General features: G+C 51.1%; 1 protein-coding gene across 6 annotated transcripts in view; it reads right to left on the reverse strand.

Annotated features, from left to right (window-relative positions):
- Nucleotides 1-15,743, reverse strand: part of SLC25A22 (solute carrier family 25 member 22) — a 53,447-nt gene extending 37,704 nt beyond the window's left edge. Inside the window, exon 1 of one of the 6 annotated variants that reach the window (XM_030039157.2) lies at nt 15,644-15,743. The gene's annotated coding sequence lies outside the window, so the exon portion shown is untranslated. Of the gene's footprint in view, nt 1-8,779; nt 8,799-9,589; nt 9,608-10,348; nt 10,367-12,221; nt 12,240-14,868; nt 14,967-15,643 lie in introns of those variants that run through there. The other 5 variants (XM_030039158.2, XM_041129281.1, XM_041129277.1 and 2 more) reach the window with 5 other exon arrangements.
- Nucleotides 15,744-24,361: the final 8,618 nt, after the last annotated feature.

The following is a 24,361-nucleotide window of genomic DNA, read 5'->3' on the forward strand; positions in this document are numbered from 1 at the left end:
TTCCTGACCTGCAGAGCTTCTCCAGGCCAAATAACCAGCAACTTGCTGAGATTAGTACAGAAGCCGTTTGCCCTGTTGCTTAACAGGGGGAGTCCCATGGAGGCCTCTCCTCACATCAACATGATCTCTCTTCCAGACGAGTCTCCTACCCCTCAGCTCTACTCCAGGACAGCTCAGGAAACAGGGTCCAGTTCATAAGTCCTAGCACCAGATCACACTCCAGTTACCAGAGCACATCCCACTTCAGCTGGGCAGAAAGGTTTGCAAAGGGCAACTGCTCAATGCCAAGCCATCTGCATTCAAGTCAGATGGAAAGACTCAAGGAGCAGGCCTGTGCCAATCTGGAACAAATGCCAGATACGCCCTTTGACTTTGCATGTTGTGGGAAACTGCCCTGGACTGAGAGCCAGAAAGTTGATGCTCATCTTGAAACTGGGCTTGGGTATCAGCACTGCAGCACACCAAGAGGCCCCAGCGCAGATCTGGGACCTGTTATTTTAGGGGCTGCACAGACCTTCAGTCAAGGACAGTCCCTGTCCTGGAGGTTTTGCAGCTGAACTGCAAGATGGGATGAGTGAGGAGAAATGACTCACCCAGGGCAAGTCTTGCTGTCCAAGACATCAGGGCTGCCAAGCTGAACGAACCAGAGGGAAAGTTTCAGCAGGACAAATGAGCTTGCAGTCATCTCACTGAGAACACATAGCAGAGTCCTACTCCATAGGAGGGCAATACATTAAAACATTCTCATCAGGCAGTAACTGCAGTGCCTTCCCTCACAGGAGAGAGAGATAACAGGTCTAAAAGTGCTCACAGCACCCCTGGCAAGACGGAGGGGAGCAAAGGAAACCCGTGGGAGCTGTTGGTGCTCTCCCCATCTCAGCCTGCCTTTTCTCCGAGTTCTGAAAAAGGCAATTGGGTCTAGTGGATGGAGTAGCTGAAGTTGGGGGTCTCTCAAGAGACCTGGCTCCTCTGCTCTGCACAAATGCTGCATCAAGCATGTGACAGCCCTGCTCCCCCCCTCATTCCTCTGAACACTTACAACACAAGTAACATGCCTCTGAATTATGGACAACTACTCATGCTCAAAGGCAAACTCAGTCTTGGCTCTCCATGGCTTCTACAGAAACATGGACCAAGAGGTGTAGGAGCCAGAGGGCCAAAACCCCTTGCATCTCTTATCATAAAATCTTCAGTGATGTGGTGATACGAGGTTGGAGCATGGCCATAGCAGAAATTCAGGCCCAGCATTCTGCTTGAAAATAGTGGTGGGCTCCTGCCTTTGGTCTGTAGAGACCTGCAAGTCCCTGCACCAGTTCAAAGGGATCTGTAAAAAGTAGCTACAGAACAACTAATCCATAGCAAACACAATGAACTATATATATGTGGCAACTTCTAGAGAAAATTATTATTTTAAATTTATAATGGCCTATGGTATTTTGCAGCTGAAGAGCCAACAGTGGAAGCACAAGCTAACTGACAGATAGTAAAATTGCCCACACATGATCATGCTGGTGTACAAGCAAGTTTGCAGCTTGAACATCTTTGGATGACATAAGTGGGTGCTTATTGCCAGTGATGCCCCTTTCCCCTTTTTGCCACTTGAGAAATCATGTAGTCACACATCAAACTGGTGTGATTCTAACTATTTTTAAACCCACCTTCCTCTGAATCAGTTCTTCATACCAGTTTTTATGAAATTACAGGTTCAGAGACAGGCAGCATTAGCTGGACAAAGAGGACAGCTTCGCTGAGAAGCTGGGAGTCTGGCAGACGGGAGACAGAGCTGGGAAAACAAACAAACTTAGAACTTATATATAGCATTTCCTCTTCAATAATCTGTGGTGGTCCAGAAAAGGCAGAGCTAACTGACCGTGACAGACAGACCAACCCTTTGATCCAGAAGGACTTACCACTGAGAAACTAAATGGTGCAAATCCCTCACTCGGGTGCTCTGCCAAGAGACTGGCAGACTAGAAAAAAGGTTCCCCCCTCCTAATTTAAAATAATCACCATGTACAAAGCAGTAATTAAAAAAAACAACCAAGAAGCCCAAGGGAAAGAGAGGGTTGGATTCTAGCTCACTGGGTAGGAATGAGGCAGAGCGCTGAGCTGAGGTCCTGGGGCGTGAAAGGGACCACTCATTCTGCACCAGCAACAAAACCAGGGCTCCTGGCTCTCAGCAGACCAATCTCCTCCGAAAGAAAAGGGGTGCCAGCAGCCCTGCTGGGAGGAATAAGGACCTTTTTGGGCCAAATTGCAGCAGTACCTCCTCAGAGCAACACCCAAACACCCACAGAGCTGTTCCTATTAGATGCCTTGAAGTGCATCCTCCTGGGACAGTGCCAGCTCACTGCTGCCAAACCCAAGGCTGCAGAGGGGAAGGACTGTCAGTGCAGGTCAGTGCTGTGCCCCAGGTGGTCCTGCCTTGGGGCTAGCATGGGGCACTCAGGATGGACGTGATGCAATGCCAAGGCCTCCAGGACCCCGACGATGGCCCACAGGCCAGAGAGCTTGGCAGCAGCTGTGTCAAGGACTGACTGTTGTGGATGACTACCACCTTCATGTCACAAGACGAGTACAGTTTTTCTCAGAATGCTGCATGCAGCCCTAGAAAAGGCTTTTTCTCTTTGAAAGGCAGGGGGGGGGGGGGGGAATATAAACTCTTCTTCTTTTGAGAAGAAACAACTCACAAATCCAAGTTTGTTTCCCCTGCCTTGTGTTCCTTCAGGTTGAACAAGACACACACCAGAAATAGCCCCAACTTCAGCTACTCCAGGGCTACAAACTAAGCTCCATCCCTTCCAGCCCAGCAGCCAGCAAGAGGCCTGCTGAGCTGGCTCTGACACATGGCTGCTCCCACAGCACAGCGCAAGGGAAGACCAATTAAGCTGTTGGGTTAAACTCTACTATGTCAAGGCTGGTCCTTCCTTCTCCAAACTCATTCAAAGCAGCGAACAGAGAACAGAGAAGGGAACAAAAATCCTCACTGGCTAAAATAGCTGGCCTGGAAAATGCTCCCGTCTTGGTGTGTGCCAAGTGGCCCACAGCTCTGAGCCAGTGGGCTGCTCTGATCCTGCACAGAAAGCCTCCTAACCACTAAGCCATGCAGTGTCCCTTCCTGCCCCTGAAACAGAGAAAAGAAAAAAAAAAAAAAAAGAGGAAAAAGAAATCACCATCTCCAGCCAGCATCCGAGGTACCTCAGCAACCATTTCTGCTCCTGCAGACTTTTTCCTTTTTTTTTTCTTTTTTTTCCTGCAATACACCCGTTAGGAGTTGCACGTGGGTACTTCCATACCACCAGTCAACATATACTGTGGCAGCTCCTCAGCCCACTAACCACTCACAGTACCTTCATCCAAGCATTGGGCTGTGCCAGGAACAGGCTCTAAGGAAGAAGAAATAAATTTATCTGCTCCAACCTGCTGCAGAAGGACTCATGTGCATCCCCTGTAACTCCATAGAGATCTCACAGAGACTTTTATTTTCCTACTGTGCCTCCCAGGAGGGCCAGGTCCTCAGCAGATGCAAGCCAGAAGAGCTCATCGTCTCTGCTGGAGCCTGGGGACTTGGTCCCCAGCCAGCTGCAGTGAGAGGGCACATTATTACAAGCACATACGCACTTCTGTCCAATTTCATGGGGTTTCCTTGCCCGTCTGCCTGTAACAGCCTCATCTTCTCAATGATGCTCCTGAACAAGCTCATGATGACCAGGAACAGTTCAGGCCTTGACAGCCCAAGCTTACTTGGCAAGGGCGAGAAACAGCAAATGAGAAAAGTAAAAAGGGGGAGGGGGACCAGGCAGGATACGTGCATCTCACCCAACAGCTAATGGCAGAAAACCTGACCAAAACTGTGCGAGCACATCACCTGCTTTCTAGCACCACTCTTCCTTCTCCTCCTTCCAGCTCATGTCACCGCAAAGAGCATGACCTGTGATTACTGTAGGAAGGAGAAGAAAAGAAATGCAGGAAGCCTCCTTTGCATGTGTAGTGATCTTGGCTGAAAAGAGCCCCTAAAAAGCTCAACTCACTAGTTTTAGAAGCAGTACAGGACCTTACTATCCCACATGCAGGACTACAGGAAGAGAGACACACGCCACCATCCTGGACTCGCAGGCTGCATCATTCCGGGGTGGTGGAGCACAAACTGGCATTCACCCCCATGACCTGCATCTTCTGGGGAAAAAAAAAACAAACCAAAAACAAAAACAAACCAACAAAAAACCTGGTGGCAAGCATCTTGGCAGCATCCCACGGGACGCTAAGCTCTGTGCGTGGCAAAACCCAGGCCAGAAAAAGGGACTGAGGACCATAGTACTGCAGAGAATGAAACTGCCTGCAACTACTTTTTGTCCTTTCACGAGAAGCTTGCCCTTTCGCAGTCTCAGTTATGAGCAGCGCTAGAATACACCAGCCACTTCCTCTGCCCCAGGATTCACTGAGGGGAAACAGGGTAGACAACGAAGCAAAACTACTATCAGTACCTAGTTCATAACCTGTTTGGAGCAGAGTTCAAGCATGGGTTACTAAAGTTTATTTCTGTATATTTCTGCCTCCCAGCCTGTGTCACATCATGCCGATTCGTTCTATAGATCCTTTTCTACAGACAGCGTAGAGCATAGAAAATATCCAGGGCTGGCTGTTTAGCAAACCTGCACTGAAAGCTTCCTTCCGTCTGCTGCGCCTGCTGCTAATTCCCTTCACAGCTCTGCTCATTAATAAAAATACAACACAATAAAAGAGAACCGCACACATATACACCTTGCCCAAATTCCCTCCATGCTGGCTGATCCTGAGTCACCACCAGCGATTAACTGTTGCCATCCACTGAGGAGGACACGGTTATTAAATTAATAGGGGCTGCTTAACCTGGCTACAAATATACATGAGTTCTTTGTGCCTTAGTGAGCTAATAAGGCATGTGCTAATTACATTAATTCAAACAAGCCCAGCGTGCCCTGAGGGCAAAGGGAAAGAAGGGCACAGCAAACCCAGGCTCTTTCATAATAGCTGTGCGAGAGCAGAAAGTACTTGCCTTGACATGGCTTTCAAAGGAGAAGCAGAGGAGCGCTGCGGCTTGCACCCTACAGCTTGCTCAGCCCAGCTGCCTTGTTAACATGCAAGAAGCCTTGCTCGTTCACCCAGCCCTTGGTGCAATGACAGACAGGGGATCCCCTCTCCAAAGGGCTAGCTGGCTTGTGCCTTCCAACCTCCGTGGCCCAGAGCACATCGCAAGCCTCGGGATGACACCCTGCTGCATTGGGACCATGAGCCTGGGACACTGCAGGCAGCCCCTTTCCCACAGGGACCACGTGGCACCGGCAGCCTCCAGCCACGCAGCAGCACCGGGGGCTGCAAGTCACCCAGCATCCTGCCACGCGCCGCTTCTCACGCAGACCTGTCTCCTCCACGTCCCCAAGGTCAGCCAGGGACAGCTCGGCTGGACAGGCAGCACACGGAAGCTGCAGGGTGAGCTCAAGCAAGTTAGGCAATCCCAACCAGCTCCCTAAACTTAACCTGGCAATGGAGGCAGGCGGGCAGGACTGTGTGCACCTCCCATGTCAAAACAGGAACAGAGCCTTCAGAAACGGGAAGGGGAAGGGACAGACTGCGGCAGGGAGAAAGACAGCAGGAAAGAGAGACACACAATCCCAGCAAGGTTCAGATATGCTCAGAGAGGAGCCTCCCGTCCCTCCAGCCCAAGGGTAGCCAGATCCCTCACCTCTGCCACCCCTGGCAAGGAGCCTTCCTCAGCATCAGCTGTGCTCACGCTGAGGGTGTCTGCTAGGCACTGCCACCATCTCTGGGCATCATGCAAGGGAGGGAGAGGAAGAAGAAAGGAAGTCGGTCATACTTCTTTGCATCTCCAAGGACACGTGCTCACCGAGCACTTTCTGAAGCATGTGCTTGTTCCTGTGAACACTAGGGGACTGTGCCAGAGCAAAGAAAAGGTGTTCCCACTTCTTCCTACACCCCGTGCATCTGGAGGTACACAGGGCCATCCCCAGGAGGCCTGAAAAGCAACCACCTTTCTCTGGCAGCAAGGACTATGCCATGTGAATTGCAGGGTATTTTAAAGACATGATGCTGACTCTCCTCCTCAAAGAGAGAATATACAATCAGGCACCAGGTGAGACCCAGGGCTGCAGAAGGGTAGTACAATGCAGTTTGTCCTGCCCAAAGAGGCACTGGTACAGGCTCGATGCAGTCTTGACAGTGGGTTGGCAGAGAAGATGCAAATATTTTCATGAAGGAAACCATACTAGGGATTTTTAGCCCCTGGAAAGTGCATCTCTCTTAAGCCACATGATTCTCTTTCCCAGCAGAGGCTGTCGTTACTCAACCACTAGTCCAGCATAACTTCAGGCTACTGCCAAAATGGAGGGAGCTCTTCCTTCCCCCAGCTACTAGAGGAACTCATTTCAGACCAGGCCTATTCCCAGGTCAATGCATAGCTGTGAACACACATATGCTTGGGCCGGCACAAAAAGACAGAGGCAGGAGTGAGAAGCAGGGTTGCCCCTCTCAGCAGCAGCCTGCAGCCTGACTGCTGTGGGCACTGGGAAAAAAAACCAAACACCCAATAAACAACAGTAAAATAGAATGAGATGCCCTCCAGGGAAGCCTGGGAGATAAGGGCTTCTGGGTCCTGAACAAAATTATTTAAAAGACCTAGAAACCCAGAGCCCTGTGGGGCTATACATCAACTGATAGCTGTCACTCAGAGTCCCAAACTGGGACTGCATGAGCCTGGCTGGAACAGCAATGTGTCCAGCAAACCCCACACCCTGCCCCTGTAGCAAAGCCACAGTGCCCCGAGAGAGCCATCCCCCAATGTGGGTGTCAATGCTAAAATACTGTAGGTTAATGAAACAGGACCCCAGAGTCTAAAAGGACGTAAACCCTCCTGTGTCACCCTCTGGAGTTAGGAGCTGGGCTCCGCGTAAGGCAAGGTGACAGAAGCATTGAGCAGTAGCCACCATGTAAGCACGCAAACACTGGTGTACAGGCTGCAAGCTCAGATGCTCAGTAGAGCCAAGACTGTATTTCAGGTGCCTTTTGTACAAGAGACCAGACATGGAGAGTAGACAGGATAACAAAAGGACACCTCCCAGCCTCCCAAACACTTTGCAACAGCAGATAGAGACCTTTCTGAGGAAGAAAGCTTATCTCATTACTTCTCACTGCTGAAGGCAGAATTTGATGAATGCTCCCAGTATGCTAGAAGAAATGCCAGTTAAATGTCATGTTCATCAATATTCCTTGCCTCTCAGCCACAGGAATGGTGATACACGACTGCTGCTGCCAGTCCCTTTGCTGTGGGGGTACATGAACGTACCTGCTCTGCTCCTGCATCACAAACAGCATTTCTCTTCTCCCACCTCAGCTGTTTGCTTACGCCAAAGCTGTTCAGATCACAGCAAAATGGTTCCTTGCTAATCATACATCAGCGGCCCCACAAGGGTCATGTTGTTCTTAAAGAGGTTAGCAGTTCCTCCAGGGAAACTTGTACATGCTCTGTGACAAGCAGAGGAATTGTCAAGGGGACTGCAACACTCGGGAGTCTGTGGGACAATCCATCCACCCGCTCCGTGCTCACCCAGACCACTGTGAATCAGCAAGCTGCAAGGCAGGCAAGGTGTTCCCAGCAGGAAGACAATATATTTAGGAGGCTACAGGCAAATGAAAACACATGCAGTCCTGCTCACCTAAACACAGCAGAAGGAGATGGGTAACACAAGGAAGGAAAAGGAGTGAGAGGAAAAAAGTGAAATAAGTCGAACTTGGAAAGTCATTCTCTGGACATTAAATGTCTTACCTGGCTACTCTGCATGTGCAGTGCAATGCTGCTACCTGCCAGATGTATACACAAGAATTTACCTGACGCATTAAGCATCCTCTGTAAAGCGATTCATCTTGCATTGCTTAAGAATCAGACCTCTTTTCAGAAAGTTTAAAAAAAAAAACCAAAAAAACCAAATTCATCCCTGAAGCACACCTCGCAGCCCTGCTCCAACTACCAGCCAACACTGTCTTGCCAAAGAGTGCACGGCAGGAACGGCAAATAACATTAGACACAACAAACTGTCGTGCCAGCGAGCAGTGTAACAGGTGCGTTGCATTGGGAGACTAACAGCGGTTTGGCCATGCAGGAAGCAGACAAAACACTCTGCTCCAGAGGTCCTCGGACAAGGACTTCTGGGCTCCAATCCACAATCCCCATCAGAGCCAGCTGTGGCTACTGACCTGGGAACCTGCCTGCCCTGCGGCAGAGCCCACACAAGAGGTGGTGCAGCACTCTGCTGCTGCCACGGTTGGTGTCAGGACCCCAGGTCTGGTACCAGCTGGGGAAACCATGTTCTCCTTCCCCTGCAAGAGCAGTAACCTCATCAGGGGAGAGGGCAGGCTGGCCACAGCAGCCAGTTCCGCCAGGGTTCATCAGGTTCCCTGACCATGACACGTAAACCCCCTCCCATTCCATATCCTTTCAGGCTACCAGCAAGTTTGTCAGCTTGCATATATGCAGAGGTGAGTCCAAACAGCACATGCCCTTTGCCATGGCTGATGTGTTTGCTTCCAGCTCCAGACCACCTCAATTAGCACTGTCACAGGTCCAGGTAACCACACCAGCGTGAGAGACAACCCAATGTCAGATCATGCCGTGGCCTTCCCACAGTCTCACCCACATGCTGAGCAATGTCTCACAAGCTGCACGGCAGCTCTGCAGCCTCTCTCCCATGAGATGACCCCGTGCCTCTGCAAACTGGCCACGGCTCACCTCCACCAGAATGGCCCAGCAAGCAGGCACAGCCGAACCTCACCGCAGGGGAAGCGGGAGCTCACTCCATGCCAGGGACCCAGCAGAGCTGCAGAGACTGAGTCAGTGGTGTGCGGATGCCTTCCGAGCACGTAGAAGGTACCGGAGCAGCCTGCTCAGCCTCCCCAGGAGCATGCTGGCAGGCAGCACATCACACGGTGCACTCGGGCACGCGCCCACACACAGCTCAGCAGCTGCCTGGCATTTCTTCCCCCCTTTCCAAAGCCAAATTCAGACCATCTGTTGAAGTATTTCTGCAAATCATCCCTCTTTCAGGAAGGGCCGGGGGCTGAGTTTAGTTGTTTATATAGCGTCTGGCATTTCTCTAGCACTTATCACTTCAGTATCCAAGCTATTTCCTTCAAGCTCTCCGCTAGTTTTGAAGAACCAGAGTGGGGCACCAATGAATCTTCATTTTAAGTTTCTGGGGAAAAAAAAAAGGGGGGGGGGGGCATAAAAAAAACAACAGCTGCTCAGGTCATGCACACATTTAGCTGCTAACAAAGCAAATGGGACAGCTCAGGGCAAGGGGGTCAGGCCAACACAATGAGTTTTATGTCCTTTAACAGAACTACTACCCTTAGAAAATAGCCTTCTGTTCCCAAAGGATGAGATGAACCAACAAGTGCTCCCGTTGCCTTACAGAGAAGAGCTCAGCTCACCCAGGACATGGAAAAGGAAGCTACTCCCATCCCTGAGAAAGCCAACACAAAACAAAAAAGGAAAATGAAGCGCCCAGAAGGAGAGACCATTTACTACATCAGATCATACCTTCTGCAACAGCTGCCATTGCTATTGTGTACAAGTCCCAAAACCCTAGAAGTGCTGCCGTCCCTATTTGATTGTAGGGGACAGGGTCAGAGACAGACATTTTACTGCTTATCCAAGGTCATGCTCTAAATCTGTGGCAAAGGAGAAAGCAGTACCCAAATTCACAGTTAGCCCCTGACATATCCTGTCCATAAAACATCCTTCCTTCTTTCTTCTTTTTTTATAAATCCCTAACTATCAGAGATCAAAGAGCACAGCACTGAACAGGGCACCAAACAAGCTCCCAGTCTGCACATGGCCTTGGAGAACATGTTTCCATCCCACCCTACCTGGCAGGCAACAGGGAACTGCCCTTGTCTCCTCTGCCAAGACATGCAGGCAGCACACCCATTAAAGGCAGTAAGGGGTCAGACACCACAGTGACAAGGACACAGTACTCGGCAGCAACAGAAATGGCAGATGCGCTGGTCCAGACTAAGCACACCACTTGCTACCGCCTCCTTCCACGCGTTTATCCACACAAAGCCAGTGCTTGCCCTGGCTAGGAGCTTTCACATCACACAGCACAGCCCCTTGACAGAGCAAAAAGGATTCACTGGGAGCTGTGGTTGAATTCAGAAATGAAGCATCACGGCTACTAGACTGGCTTCTGGCTTGATCCAAACTAAAAGCTCACCCACACAGCATCTCTCTCCTACTAAAATGACTTGCTGGAAGTCCCACATCTTTGTGCTCTAATTAAAAAAGAAAAGCACACACCTCCTCTCTTCCCAAAGGCCTCCTCCAAGACAGTTAGTCACTCAGTGCAGCAGCACCGCTGTCCTGTATAAGAGGGGAAGTTTTCCTTCTCCTTCCCTCTCCCCACTTTGTCCACGAAGCTCCTCATATTTGGGACAGCCTTTAAATCGAGAGCATGAGCCTCAACCATGAAGCCAAACTTCAGGTGGGGCACGGACAGTCTTTGATGGGACTTCGGTCATCCCCAGCTGCTCAAATTCATGCCATTGTGGGAAACTCAGCTGAATCAAAATCAACCCCTGTCCTCCTGGCCTCTGGATAAATGCTGCAGACCCAGGAAAGAAAAGTAATCCAGACAGCTCTCCTGATAAGCCACACTCCAGTATCAGCACCAAAGGAAGGAGCAGGGCACAGGGAGGTTTGACAAGGCATAGCCACCCACCCACAACAGCACCACCGAAACAAGAACAAGAACTGGTTATGAAAAGGTTTAACAAAATAAACTAAGACTGCATTCCTGTGAGCAGCTCACCACAGGCTGCATTAAATCAAGATCAACAGAGACCCCACAAATTAAATAAAGGGTATCCCATCACATTTCTCCTGACACAGAACAAGCATTGCTGCCCGGTTGCCTTTCCCTTCCCCAGGCAAATAATCTCCATGTGGGCAGCCCTCCCAAGACAGCAAGTATTCAAAGCTTTTAAATTTGCAGATGTGCAAGAGAAAACTGCCAGACAGAAATCCAAACCACCCTGAGTGACAAGGTCTTTTCACTGGGTTTGTCTGGGGTTTTGCCTTGTTTTCTAAAGCTTTTGTACCCCCTGTTACTTTATCTTTACAACAACTGAAACTACCCAACAATCAATACTGTAAGGTTAAAGCAACACCCAGTTTTGCATTGGACAGCTCAATCCACCGCCTCCTTCCTGCTACCTTTGCACTGGAAGGCAAACAAAAGAGGACAGGAGAAAATTATTTATCTGCTGTTAGGATTAGCTGGAGCAACACAGCATTAGCTCTAGCAAGCCGCTGTGCTGTTAGCTGGATACGGGCAAAAGACAGTCCCTGCTCCAATCAGGCACAGGCCAGAAGACCCAGCCTTGCAGAAGGAGGAAGGCTTCATCAAATCACGGCGCCAGGAAAGCCAAAACACACTGTCCTGTTAGACTTCAGGCACCTCTTCAGCAGTGGAGAAGAAGAGGTGCTTGCAGTCACGTCCTACTGTCTCACTGCGGATAGACAAGGCAACTGGCTCCAGCAAGGTTAGAGTCCATGCAGCCATTTATGAGAAATGCACAATGAAACATATGCAGTGTGTATGATACATTCAAGAGTAAAAAATAAAAACAATGCACTGGCTTGCATAGGCAGCATCCGTACATAGCTCATTTGCCATGGTAAGTAATTGATAATTCCAACTCTCCTAACTTTCTGGTAGTGCAGACATTTGGCTACTCCTAAGAAAGCCCGAATGTGCAAACATGGGCATCAAAGCAGGCTTTTGCATTTCCTGAAAACACAGTTAAGGATTTAGGTGAACACATACAGAGATGTAAAAGGAATAATAACCAGTCCTTACGTAACTGCAGTAGCAGAAGGCAGGATGCTGTGCTAGGACAGATCCTTCCCCATCCTGCACTGCTGCTGTTGAAGGAGCAGAGCAGGCACTTGTCCATACACAGTATTGCAGATTTAAACAGAGGAGCAGAGGCAGCTGGGAGATAAGCGTGTCCAACCGGAAGCCTAACAGGACGTTAACAAACTTGTAAGTGACAGGCTAAAGAGGCTGTGTGCCCAGGCTCCTCCTGTAGCTCGAGGGCTCCGACACGATGGCCCAACCTCAGCTGGTGCAAACCAAATTTGCTCCGCTGCCTCTGCCAGAGCAACTTACTCCAGTCAAGGGCCAAAGTGCACAGCTCTGGGACATCGCTGACCTGCCAGCAGCTCTGCTGAAACTTCATTCTGGGGAAAAACAAAACAAACAAGCAAACAAACAAAAGACAACAGGGAAAAAAACCACTCTGAAAAAGGACAGCCAGGAACAAGGCAGGCTTAGGAGAAATGCCTCTCTGTTCTGAAAGAGCCTAGAAAAGGGGTAACTGCAGAAACTCCTTTCACAGGACATGAGCATCCTACTGTAATACTCATTTGTCCCAGCCATTGCAAACCTCATTTGGTTACACATCATCTCCCCAGCGCAGGATCTCCTAACAATGGAACAGAAATATTTTGCTTTTTTCCACCCCTTTTCCTTCCCCCTTGGGGCCTAGTTCAAAGCTCTTTTATGTCATTCTGGCAGCACAATATGATCTCAGGCAGATAGAAACAGCCTATTAAGAGATACACCCTGCACAGGGCATCTTGCTGGCACTGGAAAGTTGGCAGTGCAAAACGTTTGCAGTTCCTTGCCCCAAAGTGAGCCCAGGGATCAAATGACAATAGAAAGCATCGCACTGGAACAAGGCAGATGTGCTGTGAGACAGCACCAAGGGACACAAGTCCCTCCGCAGCTATATTCAACGCTGCTAAACTTTTCTTCTCGCCAAACAAGCCTTTCACCTCCCAAATTTCACAAGGACATACCACCTTCCAGCAGCCACTGTGAATTTGGCGATTGCCCCCCAAGAGCATTTTATTTCCACAGTGGGGCAAAAGAAAATCCAGAAGTTTGCCAGCACCTGTAAAACAACCAACCCCCAGCCCAGCAGCAAACCCAAAGCCCAGCCCTTTGGAGGACCAGAGATGGAGCCCTACACCACACCCAGGCGCTCCTTGCCGAGGGAGAAGGAGCAACTCATCAGTCACTCCTCTTCAACCCTCCTGCCTGCAGATTATTTAGATAGAACCCAGAGTGCCAGGGATAATTTACTATTTTCACAGCATTGCATGGTCATCCCCTATACTGCAATGAGGGTGTTCCCTAGATCGGGCTTTAACCCTCACGGAAAAGCTGTTCTTAGGGGAATCTGCAAAACTGGGCCGCCGGTCAGGGATGCTGGATCTAGACGTGTTTAATTCTAGCTAAACACAGCACAACGTTCTCCCACCTAAAAACACTGCTGTCCTACTCCAGAAAATCTCTCCCTCCTGCTATTTTACAATTCTCAGCATGACAACAGTTACGCAAGAACAACTGTATAGGCACATGAAATGCTTACAGCTCCTAAGTGAGACTTTCCCCATTATAACATCCTCATCAGAGCACAGCTCCAAATCCTCACGGCTCCCAGGCTTTGAGGGACACCAAACCGCAGCCACTGCGTCTTGGTCTCTTCTCTCCATCACACCTTTGCCCTGCTAGAGACCTACAACAAAAAACGCGATGCACAAGCGAGCAGGGGGACTACTTCCACGTGTACGTGCTGCTGTCACCTTGGCCAGCCAGGTACATAATTCCCCCATCTTGCACACTAATTTAAATCTTGGCAGGAAAAGGGGAGCAAATGGCGCTGACAGGCTGTCAGTGATTTCTACCTCCTAGTAACTTAATACAGCACACTACCCCTTCTTAAAATGGCAGCAGGAGGATCTTCTAGGGCCCTGGCATCTTAGTAAGACATTAACAAGATTGCTGGGCATCAACCAAGACTGCAGACTTCCCTTCAGAGCGGTGCCGGGCTCCAATTTACGACACAGATTTGCTCCCTGTTCCAACTCGGCCATCCATCTCTGCCACCAATCACCATCGCCCTCAAAACGTAACGCTCCTTACTATGATGGGCACTCAGTGAACAAATGAGCCTAAGGGCACAGCACCAGGAGAAAAATTGTACCCGTGTGAAGAATGAGAAGCAGTAGTAGCGCACAGTTAAAAATTCTACAGGCAAGACATTCAAAGGGGTAAACCTTCATTAAATACTGGAATTTATTTTCTGGTGAAGACGTTACAGTAACTCCTCCTATCAGACCTCATCTATACCTTTATTTGTAACAGCCTGGAAAGCAAAACACAAGCTGAGGACAAGCAGACAACCACCATCCGAGCCCCACGCTATATATCATTATCAGCCGAGTACCACTCTAGTCCCATTGCCTTTTGCTTGCCATTGCCAAGAAGCGAGTTCTTGACAGGCAAAGCCACAGTGACTTGCAGTGATCAAAATCACTGCAGATACAGTCCTAACAGCAGCAGCCACGCCACGAGAGCACAGATCCTAACAGCAGCGAGGCTCTCGGAGATGAACGTGCTATGGTAAAAACACCGAGTCTTTAACTGTAAACACCTAATACCTAAAACATATTAGGCCAAAGAAATATAGCTGGGATCCTGCTCTGACGTTTGTTACTGACAGCCTGGCAAGGAGTAGAAACTAAAAGCTGAGAAGCCCCACAGGAAGAGAGGCCCAGGGCACTGGAAAATCCGATTTCCACCACTGCGCCCTTGCCCAGCAGGAGCCTGGCAGCTCCGGAGAGCGCAGCAAGAGAGGAGAGGATGCTTGGGGTCCAGTTCCCAGGGTGACCTTGAGGAGATCCCACAGCCTATCCACATCGGCATGTTCCCCATCCACGGGAGAAAGAGCACAATAACCTTGACCTACCTCAGAGAGGCCCAGATCTGGCTTAGTAGAGCCTGGAAGGAGCTCGGATGCAGGACGCTGCCCCGCGACCGGGGCGGCCAGAGGCTACAATCTTACAGATCACCCCAACAATCAGAAGCCCCGGAGAAACATGCAAGTCACTTTCGATATAAAAAGCAGCAGCTCCGCGGCACTAAAGGACACGGCTGAAACCGCACACGTGTCACCCGCGATTTCCCCGGCGAGGGCAGGGAGAGGAAGGGTGACACCACTACAGCCCCCGACGCCCGGCAAGGGCGAGCCCAGCAGCACGGGGGGCATGGGGCGATCTCCCCCGGGCTCGGCTCTGACACACGGGCACCTGCGCCCCCGGCCCCAAATTCGGGCAGAGGGACCCCCACCCCCCGGGATGAGGGGAGCGGCCGGCCGGGGGACCGGCACATCCCAGGGTGAGGGGAGCAGGCGGGGGGCCGGGAGGGCTTACAACCCCCGGGGTGAGGGGGGTACAAGGCGGGGCCAGGGCAGCCCGCAGCCCCCGGGGTGAGAGGGGTGCATGGGGGGGCGGCCAGGGCAGCCCGCAGCCCCCCGGGTGAGGGGCCGGCCCCCCAGGGACCAGAGGTGCGGGAAGGGGGCCCGGCACACCCCTGAGGTGAGGGGCCGGGGCGAGAGACGAAGGGGCCGGTGCAGCAGGGGCCAGGCCGGGGAAGGCGAGCCGCAGCCCGGCGGCGGCCGGAGGGGTGCCGGGACCCCCGGCGGCGCCTCCCGAGGGCCGGGGAGGGGCCGCGCCCGCACTTACCGGTCCGGGGCGGGGGCGGCGGCGGCGGGGTTCCCGCCGGGGCCGGAGGCCGGTGCGGCGCGGGGTGCGGAGCTCCTCGGCGCGGCGCGGCGCGGCCCGGCCCGGCTCAGCTCTGCCCCCGCTGGCCGCGCCCGGCGCAGGAAAACCCGCCGCCGGCGCCGGGCCCTCCCCGCCGGGGCGGCCGCGGCGTCGCCGTGGCAACGCGGGCCGGGGCGGCCGGGCCTTCGCCGCGGCCTCCCCCGGCCTGGGCCCTCCCCGGGGCGCAGCGTGCCCCGGCGTCGAGAGCCGCGGGGGGGGAGCGGGGGTGTCCCTGCCCTCCCCTCCGACAGCAAACAGCCCTCGCCCCGCCGCAGGGCGAGGTGCGCGCTCCCTCGCCCCGCCCGTCAGCCATCTTGCAGGCAGCCGGCGGAGCGGCACACGGGTGGGTGGAACGACGGGACGAGTGAAAATTGGGGGGGGGGGGATAATAAATCTGTCATTCCCTTCAAAATAAAGACCAAGCCAGTTGTGGGCGGTTGGGTCACCGTGCTGTGCCGCCTGCTGCCCCGCCGGAGAGCCTCCGGGCCACAGGCGGGCATCGCGTTCAGGTTTAATAGGCTCCGTCGCGGTTTCAGGAGCGTAACGGGGCCTGAGTCCTCGCATGAGAACATCCGCGGAGACCGTTTCAGTGGGCTTTGGAAACTAAGCAAGAAGGCGAGGAGGACAGCGGTAGCCAGCCAGATCTCTGTGCCCCTTGGGATGGCAGCCACAGGCATGACACCACCGAGGGAAGAGGAAAAGATCTCCAGGGAGTGCATCTGTAAGAGCAGCCCTCACGGCTCACGAGCACCGGGCACCACCACGCTATGACAGACGCAGCGAGCGTGGGGTTACCAGCTCTGCACCGAAGGCTCACGGGAGCCAGCGGAGCACGAATACACAGCCGGTGCAATGAATCGGAGATGATCAGAGAAGAGCGGCTACAAGGGTGGTGGAGCGTGTCAAGCTAATGAGGAGACTGTGTACACGGGAGAAGCGACAACTGTATGGAGTCATGATGAACAGCCCAGAAACATCAGTTGTGCGCGCACTGGAGCTTGTTATCACAGCCAGGGACCTGTAACCCAAGGTGAGAAGAAGATGTAAACCAGAGGTCGGTGAAGCATCGGAAGCCAGTGCTGATGAGTTGGATGTAGGTGAAAAAGGGAGCAGTTTGTGCACTTTTCAACCTGGGCTGGGCAAAGCACAAGAAGATACAGCACAGGAGGTGACAAAGCTCACTCCAGAAAGGTGGTGCCTGACTGAGGAAGGAGACTTGTGCGTCATGGCCATTTTTTTGGTGTGTACTGGATGGGGATCATCACAGGAGCAAAATGCAAGTGCTGTGGGCAGGGAGCCGCTGGCATAGTCTATCCAACCCCACAGCCTTGTCTCCACCACGTCCTTGGGAAGGCGCTGGCGGGCACTGACACAGGGCTCCCCTAGTTCGGGGAACGGGGCAACAGAGCGGGGGGGAGCTGTGGTCACCCCTTCCCACTCACCAGCGGCAAAACTCCTTCCCGCCCCCTTCCTTGGTGGTGGTGGGTCCCCGCTCTGCCCTGTTTTCCAAAGGCTTTGGTGGGTTTCACTGCGCTGTACCAGCTCGGACAAAAGCTGAACTGAACTCGGCATGGATTGAGGTGGATAGATTTTGCCATTTATCATAAAGTGCCATCCCATAGATGTGCTGGTAGGACAGTACCATCCCCTGGCAAAGAAGAGGTTAATGCCATCCAGTTTTATGTTGAGTTTTAAGAGGACTGCAATCACTCTTTTATTTTTGGTTCTGCTGCCTAAAAACAACTGCTCTTTGTAACCTGCATAGCGCAAAGGACCCATTTCTTCCGGCAGCCTTTAAGAGAGGGGATAAAAAAAGCAGAGGAAGAAAGTTCACATTCAGCGAGTGCCAGGTTGTCAAGGTTTCCTCTGCTCTCAGACACAAATTTTTTCTTCTGACAGACACGAGAGATATAAAAGCGTTTGGTACAAAGTGGAGCTTCAAAAGCAGCAATGTCTGCGTTTGATACGAGGTGAACAGCAGAGCTCAGGACCTCCCATACAAGGCAACATCATCATCATCATGGTACCTATGGGATCATTACACCAGGTTTGTGCTCAGTTTGTCATAAAGCTGCCCCTACATGAGTCTCAAAATCCGGTGCTGCTTTCAGCCCAGCTGCCAGAGAGGCCATTGGCTGGTTTAGCCCTGCCAAGGACACAGGTCAAGTTCAGTCTGCTGGCAAAGAAGCTTTCACAAGGTCGCGTTTTTCAGTTTCCTTCCCCATTTGTATTGCTTTCTGTTTTAATAAATTGTGGAGCACTGTGAAATCCCCAAGTGCCTGATGAGTGTGGTTATTAAACCAACGCTTAAAAAAGCCAAATCGGACAAGTTTAGTCACTGCTCCCTTGGCCCGGTGGCCATCCTGGACATGATTGTCAGAGCGCTGGTAGATGATTTAATTGATAAAGATTGAAGAGGCAGTAACGTATAATTAGCACTGGTCAACGTTGTTTTCTGGAAAAATCAATCTCAGCCGAGCCTGATCTCATTCTCCATTGGGACCACAGGATGGGTTGACAAAGGTAATAGCACAGAGGTGATAGGGGAGGCATCCAGCATCCAACTGCTGAGAGTACAGCCAAATGGTATGAATAAAAGGAACAAATGTGGAACAGATCCACAGCTGGCGGTCAGCTTGGATGCCAGGAATCACCCAGAAACCATTGACCCAGCAGGTCTGGTTTCATTTTCTGTGCAATTTCTTGTCTGTCAAGACAACTTGACGTTACAGAAGTGAGAGGGGATGCGGATGCAGCCGAAGAGTGAAGGGGGTGCGGGAAGGGGACAGCTCTACCCCAAGCCTGGCTCTGTTGTCCCCAAGAGCTCAAGGCTGCAACACCATGCAGGTGAACCAGCATACATGGTCTGTTTGTCCCCTCTGGCCATCGCTCCTTGGAAGGAGGTTGCAGACATCTTCTTAGTAGCTACTTGATTTAAATGCCTGACAAATAGTGGGAGGAAAGTCCCTGATGCTCAAGGCACGCAAGTGTTCAATTCCCACCAGCTAACTCTCCTGCTGCTTTTCTCCAGCAAAAGCAGGGAAATCAAGGCTCAGCAATGTTATCTCTGAAAAAAAACAAAGCAAAAAGCTTTCAGGCTTCCATCATTGATCATCAAGAAGCCAAAAAGGCATAACAGTAGAATTGTCTTCCCTTGTAAGTGACTTTTAGAGCTGCAGTGTTGACCCTGGAGTGCTAACAGGTAATGTGTCATGAGCTGGCTCGCAAAACACAACCCACAGCGCTGGCGACCTCCAGTACACACCAGCATCTTGCCATGCCTAGCACCCATGGGGCTTCAGCCTCAGGGCTGCCTGACACCCAGCAGCCCCCGTTCCTGCACGCCTGTCTGCAGCGTGTCCCACTGTAGCAGTGCCCTGGCTCCTTTGGCAGCTGACCCAGGCGCCCACACTCAGCAGAGAGCGCTAGGGAAAGCAATCTCATGCCATGAATGCTTATCTCCCGGATAAAACAGCAAGGCACTTTTGTTTATTGAGTGCCGATGAATGGCGCTGTCTTGGCTGCGAGATCGGCCTCCAGATCCCACTCTGGGCAGAGCTGCTGGCAGGGAGCCCACAGCTGCAGCTGCCTATTGCCACAGGAGCCTTTCGGCAGGGCTTACCCCCTCATCCCAGGGAGAAATTGCCCCACAGTGTCCCACTATCTGCATCTGCCCCCATGCAGAGGTGGTGTCAGATTTATGGGGCATTGCGGGATAGAGAGCATCACTGTCCTTCCCTGGGGTGTGTGGCTGAGCAATCCCAAACGGTGCCATTTGCTCTGGGATTTTATGTTGTTCCCCACTCTCCACAGCTCGTTTGTTCATCTGCCCTTCCAGCACCAGCAAACAGCTAAGTGAAATCTGCAGCTGCATTAACCTGCTTTGCTGTTTCTCAGGGGCAGAAATGTGAGATGGCTTCGTGCTGCCAAGCTGGAGGGTGAAGTGGACACCGAGGACACTGCTATCCTGCCATGGATGAAAATGTAATGGCCTGACCTGCAGGGAGAGTCATGGCTTCCCAGGCTCGCTGCCTCACCAAGAGCTGCCGCCAGCTCCTTCAGGGACATGTTATTTTGGGACCCCAAAAAGCTGATGGGTCCATTTGTGACTGCCTCTGCCCTCCAGCCATCATTGATGCACAGCAGTTGTCACCAAATAGCCTGTTTAAGCAGCAGGATCTTCTTTTCCCTGCCCAGGCTGCGACCAAACCATCTGTGGTAAGGGATTTTTGAGGGGGGAGACACTGTGTTTTCTTGCTCCTCAGTGCAGCAGGATGAAAGCCTCGCTGGGATTGTCACTCAGCCTGATGCTCCTGCAGTGCATGAAGGATGTGCCAAGCCCCAGGAGTCAAACCTGCAGTCTTGGGAGGGAGCAGCTACAACCAGCATCACAACCTCTGTTTATTCTCAGCTCTGGCCTTGGGGAGAAGCTAAGAACCACAAAGATTTCCTTTTTCTCCAAGCTGGAGGGAAGAAAACTGAAAACGTTTGTCCCGAGCCATTGCTGCTTCCAGAGGGAGTGAAATCCTCTGAGGACTAGGCTGAAGAAGCAGCAAGGTGAAGATTCATACCTAAGCTCATGTGCTCTCCCAGCTATCCTGTTACCACCTCCCTCAGCCAGCTCTCCTGTCCTACTTCTCACTGTAATGTAAAGCTTCTCTTCATCAGCCCCACAAAGCATAATTAGAAGCCTAGCCACCCAGGTTCATCAGCCAGGTCCCTTCTTCATACGGTGGGGAGAGATGGGTATCTCCACAGGGGCTGCAGCCACCCCCTGCCTGAGCCCCACTCTCTCCTGGACATGTAGATTTGCTGTTTCTAAACCTGGTGATGCTAAACACCTCCAGAAGACCAGGTCTGGCCCATGGCAGAGACCTGGCAGAGCCGGGGTGGCTGGGACACATCTGGGGTTACTCAGATCACTGTGTACTGCCACCTCCCGTTCATACCCAAAGCTTTGAGCTCTTGGTGCTGCCTTGGAGCTGTCCCAAAGGTGGACCTGCAGCACCCTTGTACCTTTTTTTAATCAGGAAAAAAGGTTTTCTGCATTAGGAAGGAACAAAACTCAAAAAATTTCTCAAGCTATTTGTGTTTTTATTAGAAATACCAAGGTTTACCTTTGCTGGTTCAAGCAGAGGGCTGACAGGGTGGTGAAAGCCTGGAAACTTACAGCAGCTTGAGCAACTAAAAGATGAGGAATATTAGCTTGCAGTTTTCCCTTGAGCAACTAAAAGATGAGGAATATTAGCTTGCAGTTTTCCCAAGTCACTCACTAAACTCACTAAATGTCTGCAGACAGCATCCCTCAGTCTCTCATATCCCGTTAGCTAAATCAGACCTGCCCAACTTCTTTGTGACATGTGAGGCTGTCCCATATCCCCTGTGACCAACTTATATTCTCTGGTGGCCTCCTGCGACCCAGCATCTGATGGCCACACAGGGCCTGCCCCAAGATGTGGCTCCACCTGGTGACCCAGCGCATGGGAGCAATGACCCAGTGCATGGGACTTTGTGTGCCCAGCCAGGAGATGCCCGGAGATACCTCCAGCTGCAGCTCTCTGCTGAGATGCAGTGAAAACAAGGCGGAGCGGATGTTTTCAAGCTTAACATGTCCAGGGTAGAAATCCCATCTCTTCCTTTGGTCAGTGCTGCCTGGGTTGTTATGGATCACCACTGAAATGCTCAATCCAGGAGCAAAGCTCGGCCACATGGCTCCAAGGGGTCCAGGCAACAGCCACCTCCAGTGCATGCAAGCATGGTCTCCCCTTATCCATAGGGCAGCTTCAGCTTCAGCAGAAGCAAGACTTGCAACCATCTTGCCTTCGTAGAGATATCTGATCTGCCTCCTCTGCCTGCTTTGTTTCTCCACATACTCTGTTGCTGCTATCTTATTCATCTCCTGCCTGTGAAAGGCAGCCCCAATCTCTCACTCCTTCCATGTGGGAATGCATTCACCTTTCCATATTCGTTTGCTTTTTAGAGGATCTTTTCCCCACCAATTTAACCAATTACTTTCTGAACACAGCATTTACATTTTGGCCTCAAACATCTCACAGCAATGAGTCAGCGTTAGAACGATGCACAGTGAGGAAAAAAGTACCTCCTTTTGCTTATTTGCAGGTGATGTTGGATTATTTAATTTGGTGCCACCTAGTTGACAAACAGTGGATGGCAATCATCTATTCACAGTCTTCATCCTTTCCCAGATGTAATACTCTGCTGTAAAAAGAATGAAAAATACTCTGTAGTACTCGTCTCTGAGCATCCTTCCTGCCCCTTGTACATTTTCCAGATCCACTATCTCCTGTCTGGAAAAGACGAGAACTGCACGAGTGTTCAATGAGCAAACCAAGCAGAAGGATCTTAGCCCCAGCCTCCCAAAGCAACCTCTGCATGGGTTCAACCTACAGACCTACTGCGAGGCAGGAAGGGTAGAGGCTAAATTTTCCATTGTCATGGTGCCTACCTGGTTTCTACCTTTCCCAGTCACCGCGTTCCTTCAAGGTGGCTGAGAACTTGAACAAGCATCAAACTCTTCCTGTGGATTTTCAAGCCACACAGATTTACAGAAAAAATAGTGCTTTAAGAACATATAGTTCATTTCTGCAGTGTTCAGGAAATGGACACGTGCTTAGTCGTAGCAAAGGCTGTTTTCTTCATTTTAACAATATATAACTGATAAGCATGGTGGACTCACTTCAAGGCAGTCCTGGGCTGGGGCTCTGAAGCACCAGTGTCTGAAAACCAGCCCTCCACCCTTCCTAGTGAAAACTACTCTTGGCTTTAAAGGCTGAAAACTTGCTGTGATCCTCCTTTTGGGGGAAAACAGTGAATTTAAGGACCATCAGATTTCCCTTCCCTTTTAAAAGCAACAGCAGCATGACACTGTCAAGTATGGACACTGTAGGGTACCAAACAGCAGGAAATCTTATCAATTGGCAGGGTATCTTCTAATGCTCCCTCAGTTTTCTGTCAAGCTCGGTAGGTTCATGGCTGAACCATCCAGTCCTCAACACACCACAGGTATCTCCTTTCCCTGATCAGAGCAATCCTATGGATGTGCTGAATTTTACAGTATTGCTGTCTGGCCACAGCAGACAAACTGAGCACAGACCCTGTGGGCTCCCTCCCACCTTCCTATTTCCTTCAGGTCTTCTACTGGGAATTATACAGCATTTTACTGCCCGGACCATGTAAACAGTTTAACCCCCTGCAGGATATAGTCAGGCTGTGCCTTGTGTTTTTTATAGAATTAATAAACTGATTTCAGCTTTGCCCGGGCTTTCATTTCTCAGTAATTTCTTTTATTAAGGGGCTGGAAGCATCTTGCCTGAATTTGTCTCCTGGCAGCTAGAGGACTGGCGTGGTTAGCAGAACCTGGAAGTGGAGGATGGTATGTGGGAAACACACTGTTCACCTCCCAGGACCACTTGGTCATTCTGTTGGAGATCTGCAAGTTTGTGACATAGAAAAGGGTTTAATTATGAGAGTTAAAGAGGTACAGATGTTACAGTCAAAAAAGGAAGAGAAAAAACGTTCCCGCTCCCAACAATTTCCCTTTAATTTTGAATTTTTTTGTAAGCAGGCTTTTCCTGGTTGAAATTTATTTGGGGGAATTTTGGACACATCAAGATTGCGCACAGTAAAAACCACAAAATCTTCCAGATCATCAGTAGGACACTGTAAGGTGCCTAATAGGCACCAGGAAAAGCCAGATAGCTGGAAAGGGACTACTCCAGTGTGTGATGAATTCACGAAAGAAGCCAGAAAGGAAAGCAATCTTTTGATTCAAAGGATAAATGCCATGTTGGTTTTTCTTTGCTGCTTCAACCATCTACTGCAGCTGTAATCAGCATTTCCTGGCCATAGCAACTACAGGCTTCCAAAGGAGTTAATGTGCCTCGAAGAGATTATTGATAAAGATAACACACCTGAAAATAACGTGCTTTCTGTTGACTCTCATCCAGCTTAAATATTTGCTGCCAAGTCAGCTGAAGGAAAGAGCAATCGGTCAGTTGCTCTGATTTCCTGCTAGCACCTCCGTATCCTCAGCTGGGTGCTTGCTTCGGTGTCACTGCAAGGAGAAAACTGGGTGCCAGCGAGGCAGCCCAGCCCAGCAGCTGCCACTCGGCAGTGAAAGACTGGAGATAACAATACTTGTCTGGGGTAGTTACTTTACTTTCCTTAAGTTATCGGCCCAAATCCTGAAGAGCTGTTCCACTGATAATACTGTCTAGGGTTTGGTACCTCCTATCGCCTAGCCTGGTTGTAGCCCATACCTAGAGTAACCTAAACACCTAGCACTAACCTCCCTCTCTCCTAGCCCGATCTATCTGTTGTCTGGAAGAGCTGTAGCTCTGCCGATGCCTGGATGAGCCCTCCATAGAGTCCAGCCTACCCACCCCTTATTTTGGCATTGCCTAACTCAGCTGTTGCCTGGCCATCACAAACGGAAAGGTACGTGCAGCCTAGCTTCATCCCGCTGTAACTGTGGATGCTACCTTATGCTACCTGTAGACGTCCTTAGCATAGCTTTGCCTAGCCAAAAGCCTCCTGCACCTTCACTGGAGGCCAGGCTAAACCTACATACTGTCCCCTCTAGACTAGCCTTGTTGCTTCCTAGACCCTAGTCATATGCTC

This window comes from Aquila chrysaetos, chromosome 16, assembly GCF_900496995.4.
Source record: "Aquila chrysaetos chrysaetos chromosome 16, bAquChr1.4, whole genome shotgun sequence".
Taxonomy (NCBI): Eukaryota; Metazoa; Chordata; class Aves; order Accipitriformes; family Accipitridae; genus Aquila; species Aquila chrysaetos.